The sequence below is a fragment of the Bos taurus genome, chromosome 3, assembly GCF_002263795.3.
Source record: "Bos taurus isolate L1 Dominette 01449 registration number 42190680 breed Hereford chromosome 3, ARS-UCD2.0, whole genome shotgun sequence".
NCBI lineage: Eukaryota > Metazoa > Chordata > Mammalia > Artiodactyla > Bovidae > Bos > Bos taurus.
Window position 1 is genome coordinate 98,505,360 of NC_037330.1, and position 10,584 is coordinate 98,515,943.

Below are 10,584 nucleotides of genomic sequence, written 5' to 3' on the forward strand. Positions count from 1 at the left end.
AAAGATTGAAGGCAGGATGAGAAGGGGACGACAGAGGATGAGATGGTTGGATGGCATCACTGATTCGGTGGACATGAGTCTGAGCAAACTCCAGGAGATAGTGAAGGACAGGGAGGGCTAGGGTGCTGTAGTCTATGGGGTCACAAAGAGTCAGACATGACTTAGAGACTAAAAATGACTAAGCTTCTGTCCTGTGGAGGAGCCTTAGGGCAGGAAGGGGGAGTTTGGAGGAGGGATAAGGCTGGCCCTTATTTTCACCCCCAAGGAATCTGTGCCTGAGCCTGGTTCTGACCCCACCCTCTCGGATGTGGGGTGAGTGAGATGTGCCCACTGTCACAGGGACCTGTGCCCTTGTGGGGCTGAGGACACCTGACTGCTTTGGACCTGGAGGATGCAGGAAATGTTGCAGCAGGAGGCTGGGCTTGGGTGGGGCCTGGGGTCTGGTGTGAGCAGCTGCAACCTGCAAAGCCCTGGGACTTTGCCCTGTGGGCAGCAGAAGCCACAGGCAGCTTTAGAACAAGGCAGTGCAATGTCGTGTAAAAGCCTGATGGCCTGGGCCCTATCTCTCCTCCCTCTGAGTCTCTGTTCCCATCAGCAAACTAGAAGAGCTCCCATGAGGACTCAGGGTCAAGCGGATGTGCCTGTGCTTATAGAACCCAAGTGCTCTGAGTGCTTTGTGGTGGTGATGAAAGAAGGTAGTGAAGATGACAAAGGAGGAGGGCATTTACTGAGCCCCGCCTCCCCCCAGGCCATGACAGCTCGCAGGGACACAATGACATAGGAAGTCTCATGGTCCCAGGGACTCTCCTCCATGACGGCGGAGCAGGGTGGGAGGGCATGGGCCGCTCTATATTGGAAGAACCCTGACAACGACTGACTGTGAAGCTCTCTTTCCCCACTCTCTGAGGAGCAAGCCCCCTGGGCCAGACCCAAAGGTGCAGAACCAGAAGCCTCCCAGGGCAACCTCAGCTGGGATTTGAACTTGGATCGTGCTGGTTGGTGAAGGCTCGCCTGCCGTCTGGTGACTGCCACCAGGAGGCAGTGTTGCCTGGGCTGTGACCTCGGGCTCCAAACAGGTGACCTGGAAGAGCAAGGCTTCAGCTTGGGAACTGGAAAGGATCAGGCTTGCCTTTGGTTTGGGGAACAGATAAGAAGATCACCAAGAGCAGACTCGCCCAAGACCACCAGACTTGCCCAAGTCCTGTTGGCACATTCAAGGTGGAAGCTGAGTCTAGATTTCCAGACTCCCAGGTGCCCTCCCGGCCTCAGCACACTGTGCCTCACCTCGGTGTAGGGCAGTGGGCCAGCATCCGGTTCACCTCAGCTTCCAACACCTGCCCCCCAGTGAGCTTGAATCTGCAGGGAGGGCAGGCCCTACGTTTGGAACTTGTTCAGAAATATTCATGCACGCAATGGGCTTCCATGGTGGCTCAGACAGTAAAGAATCTGCCTGCAACACAGGAGACCTAGGTTCAAACCTTGGGTCGGGAAGATCCCCTGAAGGAGGAAATGGCAACCCACCCCAGCATTCTTGCCTGGAGAATTCCACGGACAGAGGAAGCTGACAGGCTACAGCCCATGGGGTCCTAAAGAGTTGGACACGACTGGGCAACTAACACTCTCAGTGAAGCATTATTGAGCGACTGCACTATGCTGTGCATTGAGCTCCCAGCTAGAGAACTGGTCCTCCCTGTCTCCCAGAGTCCACGGCTTCGGGTTGTGCAGGCGCCAGGAGTAACACTACAACAGGTGATGGTTACCCGGAGGGCAGGGCCAGCCTCAGGACTTAGAGTTGATCTGGAAGCACACTGACCTCCTCCTCAAGCCTCCTTCCCCTCTCCATCCCCATTAATCCTGCTTCCCAGTTCTCCCACCCAATCTCTCCAGCCACATGTCCCCTTCCCTCCCCCAACAAATCCACACTCCCGCCACATAGAACTCCTCAAGGTTCCCTGAACAGAGCTCCAGTTACCAGCCCTCACTGTCCCTTGCATAGATAATTTCCCAGTCTCCCTATGTTTACCTGAAATTTCCCTCTTGTTCTCCAAGACCTCATTTCATTCTGCCTCCTCATAGACATTTCCCTGGCCTACCAGCCTCACAATTTACACCTCTTCTGAAGCATGGGCTTCATATGAGCAAGCTTAGATTATGGTTTTCTTATGTCTTATTGCTCTTAAAAAAAAAAAAAAAGGCAAAGCCCATGGTGCAGAGACCTTACTCATCCTTGTATTCCCTGAGTGAAGTCTTTAAAATAGAGGACATGTGACTGATATCTAGTTCATTAACTTTATAGCTGAAGATTAAGTACCATTCAGGATTAGTACTGAATTTATTTTATCAGAAGCAAAACAGAAAGCAATGCAAACCTCTGGGTACCACACAGGTCTGTCTTCCCTCTTGTATGCATGGTTTCTAAGAGAAATGCTCCCAGTCAGTGTTTAGCAATAGGGATAATATCACCACCCACAGGGTGTTTTGAAACTCTGCAGAGGGATTTGGGCTTTCATGTATTTGTTGGGAGGGGCTTTGTGATCATGGGTCAGGGATGCCTGGTGTCCTGTAAGGAGTTCCACAAAGAGAATTATTCCCTATCCTGCACAATGTTTGCACATCTTGCCAGACATTCGTCAGGAGAGAAAAAGCCATTTGTATTATCTGAGCCTAAAACCATTTTACGTAAACACAAAATTGTGGGGTTTTTCGCAAAGTTTTCATATATATATATATATACTGCATCTTACAGGAATGCAATTGCCCTGCACACTGAAAGACAAATGTACATTGTTTTGTTCCAAACCTAACCAAGAGCTACTCACCACTTCTGAAGGCCACCTTAAGGACAGCCCTGCTTGTGCATTTGAAGCATCAGAACAACACACCTGAATCCCGCTGTATTTTAGCAGTCACATTCATTACTGATACGGCATATCAGTAATGAATGTGCCATATCAGTAAACAGGATATTTCAGCCCTCAAGCCATCAGTCACTGTAGCCATCCGACAGTGCACCCTGTGGGGATTCAGGTTGGAGAAAAACAGGATACCAGCCCTAGATGGTTCAGTTCAGTTCAGTCGCTCAGTCGTGTCCAACTCTTTGAGACCCCATGGACTGCAGCATGCCAAGCTTTCCTGTCCATCACTAACTCCCAGAGCTTGCTCAAAATCATGTTAAGGTGCCCATCAAAGGAATGTGTCCAGACTCTTGTATCTTCCCATACAGAGAGAAGTGCTAAATTCATTAACTTGTGATGTCTAGTTTTTCTTTAATTAACAGTAATCTCTTGATGTTCCAACTACCTTTTTTTAATTGAAAGACTCCTATATATCCTGGCTCTCCACTTCCCTCTTCAGAACAGTCCCTCAGACCTCCTGAAGGTCACCTTAGGACATCACTGCTAGCGCATTTGAGGCATCAGAGCAACACTGTTGGATGCCTGTCTCTGGGTTTAAGTCCTCAGTTTACCAAATAAAGTGTAATTCTCAGTTTTTAGGTTGTGCAGCTTTTTTTTTCCCAGTCGACAGGTGCAAGACTTTGACCACTGCATTATGTCTGCTAGCATTCTTATGCCCAACATTAACAGACCAAATTACATATTGTTTTATTATCAACTACTTTCCTTTTATTTCTCTTTTTCCCTATAGTTAGGGCATCATATTAAATTTTAAAATTGTATGTGTAGGTGTTTTGTATTATCCAGATATTTGATTTTAGCATAGAAAGGAGCATTATAAAGTACTTGTAATAAAAGAGGACATTGGTTGAAAACCCCTGTTCTACATGTGTCTTTCAAGTCTAAGAAGTGAAAAGAACTGTGATGTTGGACTAGTCCCTAGAATCTGAAGCTACTGATCTTTTATCCTAAATTACACTAGACTTTTCTGAATGATTTGCCAAGACATTAGTGCCTTTCAAAGGATAGGGAGCTGGTATGATCTATGGCAAAGAGCAACAGGCCTGGGCTGAAGACTCTTCTGCTAGTTACTGGTTATCTTGCCTTGAGAGTGTGACTTAATCCTCGACTTATTTGCCTCATCTGGGAAATGGGGACAAAGATAACTTACTTTATAGCTTGGAATTGTGACTGAGACAACAGATGAGAACTGCTTCATATGTAAAGCCCACATCAATGCAGTTTATTACAGTTGTCAGAAGAGAAAAGAAATAGGTGTGCTGAATTTTCACCATCCCTCCAACCTCCAATCAGGAACCCCAAGCTGTGTAAGTGGGAGATGATGGTTAACTCAAGCCCCAGACTGGGTTCCGGGCCTGCCTTGCCACTGATTTCATAAACAACACCAGGCCAGCGGCATCCCCTTTCTGAAGTTCAGTTTTCCTACTTGAAGACGGCAGGAATTAGAGCAGATGAGCCTTAGAAAGCCTTCTAGCTATGGCAGGAGCTTTCTCAGCTCAGCTCCAACCTCTCAGCTCAGCTCCCAGGCTTTGGAAGCACCCCCTCTAAAACACTGGTTTGCATCAAATGCTAAAGTTCACCAACTTGCTGCCACCTTTAGCATTTCCAAGTCCAGCAGCTTGACTGGCTTTTAAAGGGATGTTGCACTTCTTTAGAGCTTGGTGAAAAGCTCGAGCTCCATGTTAGAAGCGCTCCAACCACATGCCAGCAGAGCCCATCTTTAAACAGGCCCAAAGGCACATCCAGCAACCATGGTTGGTTGTGGTGTGGAGAGGAGGCTCAGGGAGCCTTTGGAACGGGAGACAGGCAGAGCAGCCATGGGAGTGTGGGATGTGGACTGGACTGGTAAGAGAAGCCACTCGGAAGGATTTTTCCCCAAGAGCTGAGCATGAACTCCCAGTGGTTGGCTGTGTAAATAACAGGGAATGAGGGCACAGAGAGACATGGTTTGGGGGTGTGGGGTCCCAGGCAAAGGATTTGAGCTAGGAGGTGGTCTTAGGGGATGTGGGGCTCAGGGAAGTAAGGGGTCTGGAGCATGACTTGGAAGTCCCTGCTGTGGATTTTGGATATGATCACTGACTGCAATTAAAAGTCTTTTATTTGAGAAGATGGGAAAATAAGTCGTGTCTCTCTGGGATACTGAGGCTCCTGAGGAATGCAGAGGGTGCAGTGGGCCAGGGAATTCAGGAGGCACAGAGAGCTGAGCCAACTCTCACAGTGGGCCCGGGCCCATCTGCCTGTGCTGGCCAGAGGAACAAACACAGGCTGGCAGATCCACGTCAGACGCAAAGTCCTGACCAGTGTCCACACTTGGCCTCAGTACCCTCATGGGTGGGCACACGGGCTGCCAGCTCAGGCCCATGTTAGAAGTCCCTCCAGGGGACGAATTTTCCAGCGTTCCTCCAAGCACTTGGTCCCAAGCTTCCCAGGGACTCAGGCCAACCAGAAGAGGTGCTTTGCCTGCTGTGGTTTATGCTCCATGAGGCCGCTCCCTTCTCAGAGGACAGCTGCCCGGCCCACTGCTCTGGCTTCGACACAGCTCTTCGCTTTCAGCTTTTGAATTTCAAAGTAAACCTGAGGCTGACTGCAAACAGATGGATGGGGTCATAAAAATCCCCCAAGCAGGGAGCAAAGAGGCTCGTGGTTATAAAAGAAGGCTCCTTTGGAAGTATGATACCAGCGCCCATGCTGGGTTCCTGCCTCTGTGAGCCCCTGCTCATTCTTTGCTGCAAACAGACCAACCATGCCTCCTTCTCACCCATCCAAATCCTACTTGTTTTCAAGGCTCAGACCAGCCCCAGAGTTCCCAGGCAGCCTTCTGTGACTTCCTTTCCCAGACCTTATACCTCCCCACCCACGTGGCTACCAGACTACTCTACCTTTGAGCTCCTGGGGTTATGACTTCCCACACCCCTTCACAGAGATCTACCACATACATGGCTGGCAGCCTTTTTACATTAAATAATCTTTCAAAATATATTCTAGGCATAATATCCAAAAACACCTTCCCCTTTGTGATTAATCCAGTGTTGGACAAGAGATTGATGCTGAATCAGTGCTGCTGCTGCTGCTGCTAAGTCGCTTCAGTCGTGTCCGACTCTGTGCGACCCCATAGACAGCAGCCTACCAGGCTCCCCTGTCCTTGGGATTCTCCAGGCAAGAACACTGGAGTGGGTTGCCATTTCCTTCTCCAATGCGTGAAAGTGAAGTCGCTCAGTCGTGTCCGACTCTAGCAACCCCATGGACTGCAGCCCACCAGGCTCCTCCGTCCATGGGATATTCCAGCCAAAAGTACTGGAGTGGGGTGCCATTGCCTTCTCACAATCAATGCTACATAGATGCTTTTCATGAAAAAGCAACTTTATAAAACTTCAGTAATAGTGGACAGGAACTGGATGATGTCAATATCACCTCTAAGCAGCTGCCACAGGGATTTGTTATGATGCAACACAGGAAGTGTCATTGTACTGAGCAGTGAGGGACCCATTTCCAGGGTACACTCCAGGCAGGAAGTGTCCTCACTGAGAAAGATGACTTGTTACATTGTTGTTGTTGTTTTTCAGTTTCTCAGTTGTGTCCGACTCTTTGCAACCCCATGGACTGCAGCATGCCAAGCTTCCGTGTTCACCATCTCCCAGAGTTTGCTCAAACTTATGTCCATTGAGTCAATGATGCCATCCAACCATCTCATCCTCTGTCGTCCCCTTCTCCTCCTGCCCTCAATCTTTCTCAGCATCAGGGTCTTTTCCAATGAGTCAACTCTTTTCCTCAGGTGGCCAAAGTATTAGAGCTTCAGCATCAGTCCTTACAATAATATTCAGGACTGATTTCCTTTAGGATGGACTGGATTGGTCTCCTTGCAGTCCAAGGGACTCTCAAGAGTCTTCTCCAACACCACAGTTCAAAAGCATCAAATTTTCAGCATTCAGCCTTATTTATGATCCAACTCTCATATCCATACACGACTACTGGAACAACCATAGCTTTGACTAGATGGAACTTTGTCGGCAAAGTAATGTTTGTTTTTTAATATGCTGTCTAGGTTTGTCATAGCTTTTCTTCCAAGTGCCTTTTAATTTCATAACTGCAGTCACCATCCACAGTGATTTTGGAGCCCAAGAAAATCAGGTCTGTCACTGTTTCCATTTTTCCCCATCTATTTGCCATACAGCAAAAGAGAGCTCTTGGCAGAGGGAATGAGAAGACAAGATGAAGAACGAGGAGGTTAGGAAAGTTAAATAAATAGTAGACCACATGAAGGGTTTAGAATCAGAATCCCAGTTCTGCTATTTGCAAGCTATTTGACTTTGTGCAAGGGATTCGATCTCTCTGAGCCTGAGTTTTGTTACTTGTCAATGGGAATGATAGTAATATCTATCCTGCAGTTTTACTATGAGATGTAAAGGAGATAATGATGCTCAAGATATGCTAAGTGTTTTTATCAAAGAGAGATCTGCAGACCAGGCAGATGGCAGGAGGGAGCCACCTCTGCATTAGCAAGAAGAACTGACATCCAGTCTGGGTTGGATGAAGTGAGAACACCTCAGAAATGCAAAGATACTTGCTTCTATTTATTGAGGGCTTATGGGGCTTCCCCAGTGGCTCAGTGGTAAAGAATCTACCTGCAATGTAGGAGATGCAGGTTTGATCCCCAGGTCAGAAAGACTCCCCTAGAGGAGGGCGTGGAACCCACTCCAGTATTCTTGCCAGGAGAATCCCATGGACAGAGGAGCCTGAAGGGCTGGGATCCATGGGGTCAAAAAGAGTTGGACACGACTGGAGTGACTAAGCACAGCACACATTGAGGGCTTGCTATGGTCCATCCAACAGGCAAAGTACACTTCAATCTTCACACTGTCCCGGAGAGTAAAGGCCATTGTCCCTGCTTTATAGATAAGGAAACTGAGGTTCCAAGAAGTTAGATGATTTACTCATGGTCACCTAGCCAATGTCAGACTCCAAAACCCACACAGTTAACCACTCTTCTACACTTAAAAGTTGAGCATCTGAGACAAAGAAACTAAAATATAATACACTGTTACTTGTAACTTATCCTGGTGCCTAGGAAAAGTTTGAGGCCTCGAAGCTGAGGCCTCAAAGCTAAAGACTGATGTGTTCCAATTCAGAAAAAGGAAGCCAGACCGCTCCTGCAGGACTTGCTGAGGGAAAACAAAACTAGCCCAGCACTCATAGACCACCCCTGCCCCACCAACCTATTCATGGGTAGCGTTGAGGCCAGAGGACCCTCGGAGCAGGGATGGGAGATATGGAGGCAGTGAGCTGCACTTTCAGAGCAGAAACCTCAGAGGAACTGGAAGATGCTAGCCAGGGAGGGCTTGGCCCACATCAGGGAGGAGCTCCGTGGTTCTGAAGAAATGCACTCATATGCCCCCAACCAGAGAAAGAGCCAGCACTTGGCCATCTGCCGCACAGAGAGCACGAGTGTCTCTCCTCCCTTCATCTCGCCTCTGTGTCCAGCCTCGCAGGAGCCATTGCAGCCTCCACTGAAGGGAAGACGTTATGGGGCTTACTCTGTGCTGACAGGGGAGTGGGGAAAAATGAACACTATGAATTTGATGGGAAATTTAGATTGATTTTCATCAGGTTGGAGTCTTCAATATGTGAAAAGAAGACTCTTCTAATAGCTGATAGTGACAGGAAAGTTATTGAATGGGTCTGCACAAAAGGTCATCCAGGGGTGGGACTTCCTTGGCTGTCCAGCAGTTAAGATTTCACCTTCCAATGCAGGGAGTGGGGGTTCAACCCCTGGTCAGGGAGCTTAGATCCCCTATGCCTCATAGCCAAAAAGCAAAACATAAAACAGAAACAATATTGGAACAAATTCAATAAAAACTTAAAAAAAAAAAAATGGCCCCCATCAAAAAAAACATTACATAAAAACTCATTCAAGGATGAAGAGGGAGCACAGAGCCAGTTGCAGGGAATGGTTGGGGAAAAATAATAAATTTGTTTCCTCTTTGCACCCCACTGGGTCCAACCAGATAAATCAGAAGTTTACATTAGGAAATCAGGCCAGTGGAGTCAGCCACACAAGCAGCGTCAGGCAGGACAAGGTGAAAAAGAAACCAAACCAGACCATGGCGGGGGTTCTGCCTTTGGCTGCTCTGATAATTATTCTTACCAGTTCATTAGTAAGGACACACAGAAGTCCCATCTCAAAAGTCACTGATGTAGCACTTCAGAACCATTAAATCCAATTAGCATTGTGCTATGTAGTAAGCTGTGTATGATTTTCATTCCCAAAATGAAAGTCCAAGTTTAAAAAAAAAACCCCAAAACAAAAAACACCTGCAGTTTTGTTGTGTGGATACATCTGAACTGGGGTAACCATTAGAAGTCCAGATTCTGGAGTCCAGAGAGAACAGAGTCATCGTCTAGCCGGCATGGTAAAACATTTAATCAAAGGACTCTACATATGAAACCCTTGAAAATGGCTTTCTTGGTCTTAAAGTAAGACCTTGAATCACAAACTTAGCACCCAAGTTCAAGTCTTGCATTAAAGAGACCCATATCAACTGCCAGTCGACACCCACTCCCAGTGCCCTTGCTCTCCTGGAGTTCTCAGGCAGGGCATTGGGTGTCATCCTCTCACCCACATTGCCAACAGCCCTGAGGAATCAGCACCACCTGCCCTGTTGTATAACCACAGACACCGAGGTTTGGAAAGATGAGGGACTTTGAGGGGGGCCTCAACCCAGGAATCAAACCCAGGTCTCTCGCATTGCAGGAGGATTCTTTACCAGCTGAGCCACAAGGGAAGCCCAAGAATACTGGGTAGCCTATCCCTTCTCCAGGGGATCTTCCTGACCCAGGAATCGAACCGGGGTCTCCTGCATTGCAGGCAGATTGTTTACCAACTGAGATATCTGGGAAGCCCTCACAGATAGGAAGTGGCTGCAAAAACCAGCATTAAGGTCCCTAAGATGCTAATCCATGCCTTTTCAACTACCCTAAGTCAGAGCCTGGCCCAACCCCAGTCCCTGCCTTTTGGAGCCCAGAATTCTGCCCTGCCCAGAGCCACTCTCTTGGCCTCCCAGCCCAACTCCATGTGTGTTTCTTCATATCACATTCATTCCCTGACCTTACATGACAGACTTCTTCCTGAGCCCAATGCCCCCACGCACCAGCCCCATGAGAACTAGAATGTCAGCCCCCAGGTTTCACACCTTCCCTGCACATTCTCTGCTCTATGTCCACTGTCTGGCTCAAAGCCCACTCTCAAAAAGTGTTTATGGTGTGAGTTTTGAAAGTTCTGTTTATAGTAAAACTAGGGCTACGTTTTTAAAGAGATGTGTGTCATTATAGGCTATTCAAAGGCCTGGCTCCCAGGCCCTAATTCAGGAACTGACCCATTGGCCAGCTCTCAGATGCATGCCCTGTATCAGTCCTTGGCCAGACCCTGAGGACCCACAGGTAAACCATACACGTGCCACAGGATGACTGGACTCTGAAGTAAAGAACTTTCCTTCTGGCCCCATGTGAGGAGATCACCAGTTAACAGCAGGGTTTCTTCTGCCCTCAAGGGGTTCCCAGTCTACTGAAGCATAAATAAATATGTTGGACTTCCCTCATGGTCCAGTGGTTGAGAATCCACCTGCCAATGCAGGTTCGATCCCTGGTCTAGGAAGATGCCACCTTCTGAAAGGTA